Below are 15,711 nucleotides of genomic sequence, written 5' to 3' on the forward strand. Positions count from 1 at the left end.
TAGTGTGTAAGACGCACACACACGTGATGTCACTCGCCAGAAGCAGAATTTGTTTCACGTCTCTCAGCAAAATGTGTGTCTGTGATTGTCTCATTGAATCTAGGCCCAGTTCACTTCTTTGCAAACACAGCTGGTTAATGTAAGTGTGGTAGACACAGATATGTGCCACTCATATCTCCCTCAAGAAAGGACTGTCCCGCTGCAGGAGTGTGGTCAGCAGAGAGCCTCCCACAGTCAGTTCTTTTATGATCAGCCTCAGCTGCAGAGAGCAGCCTCCCCAGAGGCTATGACTCTCTGGGCAGTACATACTGGAAGAACGAGAAGGCTGGGGTCTAATGCACAGGTATTTCAGCTCAAAAGTGCACAGCTGTGACAGATGATACTTACTCCAGACCCCTCCTGCAGGTTGACCAAGTCTTTGTAGGACCCACATCAGAGTTAAACTTCCTCCTCTGCCCCATCATGCTTCCCTACTTTTTCTTCCACAGATGTGGATCCTCGATAAATACTGTGGGGGCCTGGAATTGGCCACCCCAAGATATGTCTCTTTGGCATGAGGATTGTTTGGGGCTGGTTACTGTTGATAAACTGCAGACAGGAAAGCAACTGAACAGTAGAATTTACTTACCCTTTGTAAGAGACGTTTACATTGTAAAGGAAATCTCCATCTATAAAGGTGTCTCCCTCTCTGTACCAGGAAGAAGGGGGGATGAGCTTATCTCTAGAAACTCCTATCAATACAGAATGCAAGGACTTAAATCTGCATAATAATCTTATTCCTGTTTATTGTGCTGTTATTATATTTATTATGTCTGTTAACCTTCTGTAACTGACTCCCCCCACCACCACATCCTTCTTTGTCTTTAGCTGAATATGATATTTAAGGTGGTGGCTTCAGCCGTTTTGGTGAGTTGCTCAGCTTGCCTGAGCCTCTCCTATGTGTACATGTTATAAATCTTTGTTTAATTTTCTTCTGCTATTCTATCTCATGTGAATTTAATTCGTTCTCTGGCCAAAAGAACCCAGAGAGGGTAGAGGAAATGTCTTCCTCCTCTACAATACTTTGCACTCAAAACTTCATTTTAGTCTATGCTACCTGAGCACTCCAACTTGCCATGCCAACTAATTTCTGTTAAAGGATCATCAGCAAATAATGGCTTATGGTACTAGGCTTCTGGTGTATTATAAAGAAGAAACCCCTGAAAACACAAAGACTTTACCCAAAAACAGTCATTCTAAAATGCTAGGATTCTCATAACTTAGTAGGTAGAAGTTTTTGCAAGTGTTTGGTGGGGAAGAAAGTCTTTTGAGGGTTATTTTAATGGACCTCATTAGGAGGCTACTCACTCTTTATCAACCATTTTACCAATACAGATGGAAAGAGAAAACATCAAATTAATTCTCTATGACAAGACAAATGACTTCACTTTTGATAGTATATATAATTATTTTAAGACCAAGAATGTGTCAGATACTGTATTAAATTATGTACATTCATTATCACTAATCCATTCACAGAGAAATTCCTATCTAACTTTATAGATAAGGAAATTGAAGCTTAGAAAAAATAAATGACAGACAAATGAATGAATAAGCAAACAAATTGTGAAGCAAAGCAAAGGCATAAGCCAAAATATATCTGAATCCCAAAACCTATAATCTGACTTTTGGGGTTGGGAGGGAAGACGAAATTTGGAAAGAGGAAATAATCCTGATACTATAACTGGTGTACCCAGCAGCTGGGAGCAGAGCCACAACAGAAAGAAAGAGAAAAAGTTCAGAGGGCTGAGAGAATTTCACAACTGATTCTTTTTCTTTGGAATTGCCTTAACCAATGCCAAGTACTCCATAAAATTATTTTTGCATGAAGTTTGACACAAAATAATATAAATAAAATATTTGAATCTGGGTTCCCTATTTATGAACCAAAACTTTTAAGAATATAGTAAAGAGCAATATCTCCCTATCAAGACCTTTGCTAATAATTGACTAAAAATGTAAATAAAAGCTCAGCATTCTCACATATTTATTGAGTCTCTGGAAAATATCATATGAAGCCCAAAGACACATTACTTTGATAGTCTTTATCATTTACATTCAGTCAAGGTTTTCAGATATCTAATGATAAACTCCTAAAGGCAACACACATCAGGATGGTTACCTTGGCAACTGAGACTAACCACAGAAATATTTTAGTATGACAGCAGGCCTGTCAGTGATAAACAGTCCCAGTGTGACGGAGGCACACCAAACCTGAAAAGGGCAGGAACACTCATAAGAATGGCACAAACAAATGCTGGAGTAGCTTGTGTTCTAAAACTCTACTTGCAGAAAAATCATCATTGCTCAAAAAACTACACTAGTTGCCAGGGTATGTTTAATATTCCATTGTGCCCTGAATTCTCACAAGGTTGGAGCTTTAGCTGGCCTACCATAATCTTCAGCATAACATTTAATGGTCACACTCCATTGAGTCTAGGCACGCAGAACAGATTTCAAACGTGTATTTCAAGGTGTTAGAAAACTCTTAGTAAAGTGCTCCATGAATGCCTTTGAAATAAATGGATTCGGAGATAGTGCTCACAGGTCGAAGCTTAATTCACTGATCTCATCTATTAAGTAGATGTGGAGAACTAGGAAAGTGAGAAGACTATGGTCTTCCTCATGCCCCTTCAGCCGTATCACATGGGCGTTTCCAACTCTTGAGTCATGAGGCTGAGTTTAAGTTGATGGTCTTCTTGGAAAATTAATTGGAATATCGCTTTTTTATAGGCCAGACCAACACCCTACATATTGGCTTTGGCACCACAGGCTAAGGTAATTCAGTACATAGATGACATGCTGAACAGGGGAACTAGAATCCTCTGTTATTATTTCAGTATGTACAGGCAGGTAGGTTGCAAGCACCACACTGTAATTAGTATAGTTTAAAAAAATAGACCACTTGTTGAGGTTGAATAAATATGGGCATAATATAACTCTAAAAATAAACTATACTGTGCATTTCTTATATTGAATCACTAAGTCCTATTAAAGATAGTGTACATCCAACGTGGCCTCTTCTGATCTGACTTCCAAGGCTGGGTTGGTACCTCTTTTCTTTCTGCTTAAATAACTATTTATCACTAAGACTACTTATCAGACTATTTTGTAATTTTTGTATACTGGCTAGCCTCTTCTTTTGAATGAAAACTCTATGAGAAGAGTAACCCTATTTGTACAAATGTATATCCCCAGGACTTTATCCAGTGTCTGGCTGAGAGTAAAGTATAGTAAATGTTTGTTGACTGAATCAGTAAAGTAATAGAGAAGACGTGTAAATTAGAATTACTCTTGCTAGCGGAACTCCTGTTGACTTCTGGCTTTCCCTCTGAAGTGGCAGCCACTTGGTAATTTGGGCCTTCCTAATCTACAAAGAAATAAACCGGGCATGAGAGGGCAGTTACTATTCCCCCCACCCGTTTTTCTAGACTCACACTCACTGTGAATTATTGATTCTCTAATTAAGATTGTTTTCAAACAACCTTACCTGTTGGAATTTTCCCTGCCCATACTCTCTAGAATATAAGCCTCAGATCTAAGATCTTAAATTTTCGATTATCACAGTGGACAGATGACTCCTTGCACTTTGTCTTGACTCTCTGATTTCCTGAGAAGCAGCTGACTGAGCCCCACGCAGACTGTCTAAACTTAGTCCCTGACCTGCGTCTGCATGCGAGCCAGATCTGCTTAATGTACCTCATTAACATGATGAATAAGGATTTTCCTTCTTAAATTTTGTGCATTGTTTTTTTTTTGCCAAAGAATGCCCAGAAATTACATATGTTGGCCTCATGAAAAGCCAACCACATATAAGTGAGATGACAGAGTATTTGTCCCTCTGTGACTGATTCATTTCACTGAGTATAATGTCCTCCAGGTCTACCCATGTTGAATTGAATAATGCTGCATGGGAATGCAGATATTTCCTTGGGATGGTGATTTCACTTCCTCTCGACTTATCCCGTACTATGGTCTGAATATTCACGTCCCCCTGAATTTATATGTTGAAATCCTAACCCCCCAAATTGATGGTAATACAACTGGGACTTTGGGAGACAATTAGGTCATGAGGGTGGAGTTCTCATGAATGGAATTAGTGCTTACAAAAGAGAGCCCACAGAGATCCTTAGCCCCTTCAACCGTGTAAGGATACAATTAGAAGAACATAACCCAGAAGAGAGCCCTCACCCTGCCAGGCTGCCACCCTGATCTCAGACTTCCAGCCTCCAGAATTCTGAGAAATAGATGTTTACTTTTTCTAAGCCACCAATGCTGTGGGATTTTGTTACAGCAGCCTGAAGGGACGAAGACATACCCATAAGTGGGATTGCTGGATCATATGGGAGCTCTATTTTTAATTTTTTGAGGAACCTCCATACTGTTTTCCCTAATGGCTACACCAATTTACATTCCCAGCAACAGTGCACAATGGTTCCCTTTTCTCTACATCCTCACCAACACTAGTTATCTTTTATATTTTTGATAGCAACCATTCTAACACATGTGAGGTAATATCTAACTGTGGTTTTAATTTCATTTCCCTGATGATTAGTGATGTTGAGCACTTTTTCATATACCTGTTGGCTGGCAATTTGTATGTCTTCTTCTGAGAAATGTCTACTCAGGTCCTTAGCCCACTCATAGAAGGAGAGAGTAGAATGGTAATTACTAGGGGTTGGGGGTTGGGGAAAACGGGAAAATGTTAGTCAAAGGGTACAGAGTTTCAGATATGGAAGATGAACAAGTTCTGGAGATCTAACGTATAACATGGTAATGATAGGTAACAATACTGTATTGTATACTTGAAATTTTTTCCAAGAGAGTAGACCTTAATTGTTCTCATATACACACAAAAAGTTAACTATATGAAGTGATGAATATGTTAATTAGCTTGATTGTGGTGATCATTTCACAGTATATCTGCATATCAAAGCATTATGTTGTAAATCTTAAATGTACACAATTCTTATTTATCAATTATACCTCAATACAGCAGGAGGAAAAGCCCACGAATCATGAGATCCTCTGTTTGAAAAGAAAATGTATAGGTACACCGTTCCACTGATTTCTTTTCTCTCTTTTTAGTGAGTAATACTCACTTGAAAGGTATCATTGGTCTTTATATTAAAAGTCCCATTGCACTCAAAATAAATAATATATCCTCTTTTAGATGAGCAAACTGAGACACTGGAAATTATGGGAGAAATGGTACTACTTAGAGCCTGGACAAAAATCCATGTTTACTTTCTCCTTGAGACTCCTCAAAGACTTCACAAATAATATCTTATACCAAAAAAAAGAATCTAGCCCCTTTACTTATTCCACACAAGAAAATTCTATATTATTCATGTTGTTCTTGAATAAAAGGATATTATGATGATTTGACAGGATTTGCATATTGTAGCAACAATGCGGTCAGTCCGTGATAAGAAAAACAAAAAGACTTTGGTCTGTAATTTTTCAAGCTACTGTGTTGTGAAAAAAATGGAAATGGCTTTTGGAAATGTTTATTTTTTTAAAAAATCTGGCCTATAACTTTGTGTCCATTACTTTTATTGGCATGATTTGTATGTGTAAAAGGCCTCAGTTGAAGACACCTCATAGTCCATTTTCAGTCACTCTTGTATTGGAAACTTTATATTTTTATCCATTGTATCATTTCTCCCAGAAATGTGTGCAGTTTGTTTTTTAGGAAACTATTTTCTAATTTGATGAGGTAGGAAGCTATATCTTAATAGGTCTCTTGATAGACAGGCAAAATAAACATTTATTTAAACTTCTGTCATAAAAACAAAACAAATGTCGTATTTTTTGTAAATTACAAGGTGACCTTTTGAAACAAGACTAACAATCTCATGCCAAGATGCGATGCGTAAGAGAAGTAGCTAACGTACTTCTCATTTGTCATGCTCTACAACCACACAAATGACATTTGTATTTGAAAAGGTCAGGATGGATGATGTGATTGCTTAGGAAGATTAACACCCACTACAATTTAAATTACTTATTTTACAATTGCATTAGTGGAGACTTTTAATGGCCACTGGGGACAACTGATAATACTTGCATCTGAAATTTTCCCATTCTAAAATTATCATGGTCATGTGTAATTGCCTATGACTGAGAGTGTTGAAAATGTTAGGTCTCACAACTTTTCTTCTGTGTCGAATCTTGGGCCTGTATAAAAATATCTTTGGACCCACTTCTGCAGAATTTGCACGGCTCATGCTTTAGCTGTGTATCTCAACTTTTAAAATATCATGACAGGGGCCGGCCCATGGGGCAGCCGTTAAGTGAGCACCTTCCGCTTCTCGGTGGCCTGGGGTTCACTGGTTTGGATCCCGGGTGCAGACGTGGCACTGCTTGGCACGCCATGCTGTAGCAGGCATCCCACATATAAAGTGGAGGAAGATGGGCACGGATGTTAGCTCAGGGCCAGTCTTCCTCAGCAAAAAGAGGAGGATTGGCAGCAGATAGCTCAGGGCTAATCTTCCTCAAAACATAAATAAATAAAATAAAATAAAATATCATGACAAACTCATCTTCTGGTCAGATAATTGTTAAAAATATATGGATCTGTGGTAGACAAACTTTTTCTGTAAATTACCAGGTAATACATATTGTATGCCTTGTGCATTACTCATCTTTACAGCAGTAGCATGAAAGTAGTCATAAAAAGGACACAAAGGAATGTGTGTGATTGTGTTCCAGCACAACTTTGTTTATAAAACTGATGGTGTGGATGGGCTGCAGTTTGATTCCTTGTAGAATGTCAGTGTTCTACAGTTTTGACAGACAAAAGTTATTCAGAAATTTTAATGTACAAATTACCAAATAATCTATTGTGAATAATATTATTCATGGGGCTTTTCTTGAAAAAAAGGCAGTCTCTCATTTTACCAGGTTCCTATTTACCTCCGCCTTTTCTGAAGAAAAGAGGATTTCCATGCAACATTATTCGGTAGTTTTGCCATTAAAATGAACTTGGGAAATATTGGATTAAAAAAGCATAATAGGTTTTTGTGAAGCAGGACTTAGAGTAACTTTTGATATAACAAATTGCACCATGAATCCTCAAAAGAGGAAAGAGGCTTTTTCTAAATTTATTTGGTGTGTGAGCCTCTTTCTTTACTTTTTTTTTAACAAAACATTTTTCAATGAATAGTTGTCTGTGGCACAGAGTCTCCAAGAAGATTAACTTTAATTTAAATTGTGAGGGAGTAAGTGTGATTTGTTTAATTATTTAAAAGATTATTTTGAGTTTTCTTGTTTGTATGTTTATTTACAGAATTGGCAAGTATCCACAAAAGTTCTTAAGAAAACTCTGAGTTACCTCACCATATATGTCATATAAATGTTGCCTTTAAGGAAGAACTTGGAATTAAAATAGATGAGAGTTAAGATGACACTTTTGTCATCATAATACTCATGAAAACTTCACAAGTAGAAGTGTAATCGTCCCAACCTGTCGAAGATCCCACAATCAACACTTGTACACTATAACGCTCTTAGGCATTTAAGCAACACGATTTTCAGACACCTTGTCCACCACTCCCTACAAGTGAAAACACTTATTAAAATAAAAAGTAATGAAAGTAGACCTAGAAATATTTAAATAAATTTTTCTTTTGTTAACTCAATTCTCAAACATTTAATGGCTTTCATAATTTCAACTGATATAATTTTAACTGATGCGATAACTCTTCTGTTAATAATTTTCATCACAATGACTGTTTTAAAGGTACATCACTCTTGGAAAACAACTTTTAAAAAGTATATGATGACATCTTATGCGAAGGTCACTAAATAATGTGTAAAATATCACATTTTGATATTAAAAATTCAGGTAAAAACACAGTCACAATGTTTTCAACACAATTCTCCTCCTTCAGAGAATATCATGTGGAACAAATGTGAATTGCATGACATATTTGGATAAATCCATAACAGACTGCTTTGCATGCTTAACTAAGGAGGAGGGAGCATCTTCCACAACTTTAGTCTCTTGCATATGTGGCCATTTCCACATATTTTGAAGTTCTTCTAATTTTATTTTCTTTTTTGTTCGAGGAAGATCAGCCCTGAGCTGACATCCACCACCAACCCTCCTCTTTTTGCTAAGGAAGATTGGCCCTGAGCTAACAACTGTACTTATCTTCCTCTATTTTATATGTGGGACGCCTGCCACAGCATGGCTTGATGAGCAGTGCTAGGTCCACACCGGGGATCCGAACTGGCAACACTGGGGCTACTGAAGCGGAGCGTGCAAACTTAACCACTACGCCATTGGGCCAGTCCCTATTTTTCCATTTTTTGTTAAACTTATTTTAAGTGCATTTTAAATGCAATAATACCAAACGTTCCTAAATTATTGAAAAAAATGTGAAGAAAACAGAGCAAAACTAAGACTGTGCTGTCTTATGAATGAGTCTCTCATCTCCCTCATCCACCCATCACCACCCACTGTCAGCTTGTCTCTTCCTCTTTGTCCACTGCAGCAAAGTGTTATTATATTATGTATTATACACAAACTGCATGTTCATTTTTAAATTGTTCTTTATGAATATAAACTTATTTTCTCTGTTCAATTGGTATGCTTTTCCTTTTGTGAAAATTGTTTGAATATTTTTGGTTAGGATAGAATGTATCACATTTTCCCATAAAATTAATAGAAGTATTTTTCTACTAATGATTTTCATTCATTGGCAGAAGAAAATAAAAAAATCATTAAATTCAGGGATAGATATGATATGTTTCATTTCTATTAATGCTGGTCAAATATTTCCAGTTAAATTTGAGTTCTTAGAATGCAGAAACCATGCTTCATAGTTCTTATATCTTCCAAAGGGCGTAGTATTATGCTGGGCATCTGGTAGATTGACGGAATGATTAAACTTACCCAGGGCACAGCCTATAGGCTTTCCTATGGCTCATATTCCTTGGGGATTTTTATTTAGGAAAAATAATCTCTCTAAAAAGCCTTCTTTATAATAACGAGGTGCCAGAAATTATAATAATAGAAATGAAACAGAGAAAGCACAAGATGTGTTTCCAGGGGACATAAGATTAAGTTTCTGCCATTGTGGTTACTAGTAATATGAACATTAACAATTCAGTTAACTTTCCCAAGCTTCATTTTCCTAATCTTTCGAATGATTAAAAAAAGAACCATTTTCTCAATATCACTGTGAAGATGAAGTGAGAGAATAAATGTGCGCAGGTAGAGTAAAATTTAGTGTGTTTCCATGTTCCAAATGGACAACTCAAGCACAAGTTAGCAAATATAGAAAAAATTAACAGTAAACAAACAGCAAAGAAAGTGTCCAAGAGTATAGAAGAGGGAAAATTAACTTTAACTAGGAGTGTCCAAGAAAAAGGAGGTGCTATAAGAAGTGGGCATTGCCTCGTGCACTATTTTAAGTACAAATCAATTAAACACATTCCGGATGTAAGGGAGTATGTGAATAAAGGCAGGAGTGTGGAGGTAGAGAGAAAGATACACCAGGGAAGAGAACTTGGGTATGTTTGGCAAATGGCAAGAATTTGTCTTGAAGAAAGTTGTAAAGGTAAATTTACATAGATCTGAGCTGTTGTTAAGCTATGATAATTGTTTTAGTTTTCATTTGATAAAAGCAGAAATGAGTGGTACATGCTTCTAGGCAGTGGAATCTCTAGGACATAATAATTAACTAGATATGCATTAAAGGGCAGTGAAGCTGGAGTAGAGTTTTCTTCAAGGTTGCCTGGGATATAGGTGATGTTAATAACAGGAAGAGAGAGAACAGTAATAGGGAAGATTCCAATCCCAGAACTGGAAAAACAAAGATTAATTTAGAGCATCACAAATATATATAGGAAGTCAAAGAATTAAAAAGCACATATAAATTGAGTAAAGTCGTACATTAGGACTTGCCTGTGTTTGAATTGACTGAGATCCTTTAATTATGAACACATTTTGTGATTTCGTTTATTTACTCAAAGAGATAGGAATAAAAAAAAAAGCAGAATGAAGCCTCGGTTAGATATTGATCTCAGGAGCTGTGATGAATGGCCACCTACCGTCTTCACCTTATTCTCTCTTGCTAATTACAATAGGATACAAGCAGTTTTTAAATTTCTACCTCTGAAAGAAGTTAAAGAACTATAAAATGGTACAAATGAATAATCGTATCATTTAGTTCAAATTCTTCATTTTATACAGACCCAGATGACTTATTGAAGGATTCAGAGCATGCTCTCCGAAATCTGGGTTGGTAATCCTTTCAAAACATGATTTAAAATTCTTACTTTCTTGTAGAAAACATCACAGCATATGGTGAGAAAGCATAGAAAATCTTTAGCATTAAGAGAATTCAGAAATTCTACCTACCCTCCCAGTGATCCCTTAGGCAGATTTTCAATGCTTCACCCAAGGTTCATAAAGTTTACGCATTTATTAAAAGACCTATGTTAAAAATGGATCAATCTCTCTTTAGAGAGTGGAAATTCAAGAAAGAGAACTGCGAAGAATCTAAATGATAAACAAAAACAGCAGTATCTACAATTACTTTACTGAAATACTTTTTAAAATTATATTTGCAAAATGCACTATTAAGCCAACTAAAACTTTTCAGTCTATAAAATTTAGAAGCTATAAAGAAGTCTTATGAATTCATCATAGCATCGAGAATATTTCTTTCCCAACATTGTGCATATTGTTTGTTGTGCATATACATCTGCAAAAACGAAAAACAAAATTTGAAAATGAAAAGCTGAGTTACCAAATATACAACTCAATAGCAGAAAAACTAATAATCTGATTTAAAAATGTGCAAGGGATTTAAATAGACATTTCTCCAAAGAAGACCAACAGGTACATGAAAAGATACTCAACATCACTAATCATCAGAGAAATGCAAATCAAAACCACAAGGAAATACCACCTTACATCTGCTAGGATGGCTGTTATCAAAGAACCAAAAGACAGCAAATGTCAGTGACGTTGTAGAAAAACTGAAACACTTGTGCACTGTTGATGGGAATGCAAACTGGTGTGGCCACTATGGAAAACAATATGGAAATTCCTCAAAAAATTAAAAATAGAGCTACCATATGAGACAGCGATCCTACTTCTGGGTATTTATCCAAAAGAATTGAAATCAGGATCTTAAAGAGATTTTAGCACTCCCATGTTCATTGGAGCTATTCACAATAGCCAAGATGTGGAAACAATCTGTGTCCATGAATAGATGAATGGATAAAGAAAATGTAGTATACACAAATAATAGAATATTGCTCAGCCTAAAAAATAAGGAAATCCCACCATTTGCAACAACTTGCATGAACTTTGAAAACATGTTAGGTGAAATAAGCCAGTCACATAAGGAGAAATCCTGCATGATTCCTCTTATCTGATGTATCTAAAATAGACAAATTCATAGAATCAAAGAGTAGGATGATGGTCACCAGGAGCTAGGACGAGGGGAAAGTGAGGAGTTGCTCATCAAAAGGCATGAAGTTGCAGTCAAGCAAGATGAATAAGTTCTAGAGATCTGCTGGAAACATTGTACCTCAAGTCAGCAATACTGTATTGTACCCTTAAAAATGTGTTGAGAGGCTAGATCTCATATAAAGTGTTCTTACCAAAATAAAATACATTAAAAAAAAATGACTTACCAAATAAATACCCCTGTTTCACCATAATAGCATATAGGATATACACTCTTTTAAAATGGTTAGACTTTTGAGCTATTAAACATATATTAAAAAAATAAAACAATATGTAAGATTAGGTCCAAAATATGCAAAAACACTAACAATGATAAATGAAATATCTTATCTGTTCAAAAGTGTCAAACGTTTCTTTTAGCTCCATGTTTATCAAAATGTTTTCAATTCATATACTCCTTTGAAAAATATAGAAATCTTATTACTTACATGAATTTTATATTATGCAACAATTATTAACTTAGAATTCCCTATATATTATTTTTTTCTCAAATCAATCAAAAGAATTCAAAAGAATCTCTGAATCTTTTCCCCTTTTGAGAGATTTGGATACAACTCCATAGGAAATGGTTTCCTCAGGGACGAATTTCACTGATTTAGTTGGTGAAATAAAGTAAATTAAGGGAAGCCTCAAGATATAAGGTTAACATGCAAAATTCAATGTTATTTCTGTGTACTAGCAACAAAAAAAATGGAAATACAATTATTTGAAAAATAATTGAAAATACAAAATACTTAGGATTAAATTTAATAAAGGATATGCAAATCCCTACACCAAGAAATACAAAATATTACTAAGAGAATTTGAAGATCCAAATAAAACAGAAACATATAATATGTTCATTGATTAGAAGACTCAACCTGTTTGAGACATGTATTCTCCTCAAATTGATTTAAGGATACAAAGAAATTGCTTCAAAATTCAGCAGCTTTATGTGGGAATGTGTGTGTGTGTGTATGTCTGTGTGCAGGCACTTTCGCACTTATGGAAATTTACATGATAATTAAAAATGTATTCGGAAATGCAGAGGGCATAAAATAGTCAAGCCAATTTTGAAAAAGAACAAAGATGGAGAGCTTAAACTACCTGACTTCAAGACATATGTAATTAGAAGTACAGAATATAGAATCAAAACGTAGACCCACTCATACATAGCTGTTTGATCTTCAACAAAGGCACTAATGTAATTAAATATTTAAAGGTTAGTATTGTCAATAAAAGATGATGAACAACTGGGTACATATGCCTGGAAAGAAGCTAAACTTGACCTCTGCCTAACACAATACTCAAAAAAAAAAAAAACCAACTTAGGATAAACTGTAGACGTGAAGGCGAAAACTAAAACAATAACACTTCTACAAGAAAACATAGGAAAATATCTTACTAACATTGGAATTGGCAAAGATCTCTTAGAAAACACACACACACACACCATAAAAGAAAAGCAGATTAATTGTATTACATTGAAATTTAAATCTTCTATTCCTCAAAAAAACACTATAAAGAAGAAAAAAGGTAAACCACAGACTAGGAGAATACATTCACAGTTGATTCATCAAACAAAAGAGTTTCAAACACAACATATAAAGAACTCTAATAATTCAATAATAAAGTCAAGAAGCCCTCAGCGGTGTGAAAAAGACTTGAAAAGACATTTCATAAAAGATTTATGAAATTTCAATAAGCTTATTGAAAAAAGCTTAACATAATTAGTAATCAGAGAAGTGCAAGTTAAAATCACTTCGAGATATCACTAAACACCTGCTGGATTGGCTAAATTTAAGACAGCTGACAATACCAGGTATTGGTGAGAATGTGGAACAAATGAGACTCTCATACATAGCTGTTCAGAGTGGAAAATGATACAAACACTTTGGAAATGAAGTTTGGCAGATTGTGCAGAGTGAAAACACACATCACATGAGCCACAAATTCCACTTCTAGATGTTTGCCCAGGAGAAATGAAACATCTTCCACACAAATATTTTTACATGAATTTCACTGAAGCTTTATTTATAACAGCCATTAGCTGGGAATAGAAATGTCCATCAGCAGCAATACCTTGAAAGAACACCAGATACTCTCATCATTGATGAGTGTAAAAAACATCATTCTAGATAAAATGTGGTTAGATGGTTGCCTGGGGCTGAGGATGATTGAGGGACTGAATGCAAAATGGTACAATGGAGCTTTCTGGAGTGTTGGAATTATTATAAATCTCAAATGGTGGTTGTGCAAGCATTAACATTTGTCAAAATCCATCAAATTATGTACTTAAAAGTGTGCGTTTTGCTAGGTGTAAATTATAGCCATAAAATTCCAGAGAAAATATATGGATTAAATGCTCCATATCATCGGTACGAGGAAAATTTTGTAGCTATGAGTTAAAATCCAGATACAAAAAGAAAGGAACTGATAACTTCATGAAACTGAAGTTAAAAAAAAAAAGAAGCATGGCAGACAAGAGCATCATAAGGAAAGTAAACAGGAAGAACTAGAGAGAAATAGTTAAATTACAAATGGCAAATGCCTTTCTGTCTATCTATCTATCTGTCTATCTGTCTATCTTTTATCAATCTATCTATCCACCCATCTCTCTCTCTCTTTATCCTCCACTTACTTATAGATGTAATTGTTATATAGATGTTTTCAGAGTGTTCACAGATAAATATAAGTGAAATGGCCCTCAATCATGTGAAAGATGCTCAACTTTTCTTAAAAAGAATTTCAAATTAAACTATGCAGAGATACAACTTCTTATCTATCACATTGGCAGAAGTCCCAAAATATGAAAATATCCCCATGTTGCTATGGGGAATAAGCACTCTAACAGATTGCTGTGAGGAACGCAGACACACATAACACCTATGAAAGCGAATTTTGGAATATCTAGCAAAATTACCCACACATTTATGCTTTGAAAGAGTGATCTCACATATGGGAAATCTGTCCCGTAGATATACTCACAAAAATATGGAAAGACTTTTGCACAAGGCTCTTCGTTGTAGTTTTTCTGTGCTAGCAAAAGGTGAAAAATAATCTAAATATTTACCAATAAGGAACGGTGTGAATACAGTGCTACCCAAATGCAATGGAGTAATCTCCAGGATCTATTGTAAGACAAAAAGAAAAAAGAAAAGTAGGAAAATCTGTATCGTGTTACTATTGCCTATATTTTAAAATTATAAGGAATTATGAAAAACATTTTTAAAGTGATTACTTACATGAGGAAAGAGAAATTGGGATGTAGAAGCCAGAACAAGGCTATACTTCTCTAAATATATCTTAATTCGTGAATTTGATTTTATAACCTGTAAAGAAATATATATATGAATAGATAAAAGATATAGAATATTTATAAGACTCCAGAGCCAAATACAAACATAAAATTTAAGATACATATTAAAATTTTAATTGATTTTTTAAAATTAAAAGCAAAATGAAAGAAATTAATCGTCCTGTGTATCAAGATGGTAGATAGCCCCAGAAAAGAACATTTCAAATATTTTGTTACAATAATTAGCACATTTCTTAGTAAGAAATATTTTAAGGAAAAATAACTGAAAAAAAGTCTTATTTTCTTCTTTTTTTCAAACATTTGTTTGGCTATTTTATACCCTTTGCATTTCCAAATAACTTTTTGAATTATCCTGTGCACATGCATGCACACACACACCAACACACACAGCTGCTGGGATTTTTTTTTTTTTTAAGACTGGCACCTGAGCTAGAAATCATTGCCAATCTTTTTTTTTCTTTCTTTCTTTCTGCTTTTTGTCCCCAAATCCCCCTAGTACATAGTTGTATATTCTAGTTGTGGGTCCTTCCAGTTTTGGCATGCGGGACACCGCCTCAGCATGGTCTGATGAGTGGTGCCATGTCCTCGCCCAGGATCCAAACTGGTGAAACCCTGGGCCGCTGAAGCCGAGTGCATGAACTTAACTACTCGGCCATGGGGCCAGCCCCAGTCTTCTGGGATTTTGATGGCATTTCATTTTATCTTTATCTTTCACTGTATTGATGTCTTCTATAAGTAAATACAAAAAGTTTAAATTATTAAAAAATCATAAACTAACTAATCTTATGTAATAAATATAAATAAAATCACTAATCTTATATTTGTCATAAAATTAATATGGTCAATACACCATTTTTATCATTAGAGGCAATAGATGCAAGCA

The sequence above is a fragment of the Equus asinus genome, chromosome 2 (genome assembly GCF_041296235.1).
Source record: "Equus asinus isolate D_3611 breed Donkey chromosome 2, EquAss-T2T_v2, whole genome shotgun sequence".
NCBI lineage: Eukaryota > Metazoa > Chordata > Mammalia > Perissodactyla > Equidae > Equus > Equus asinus.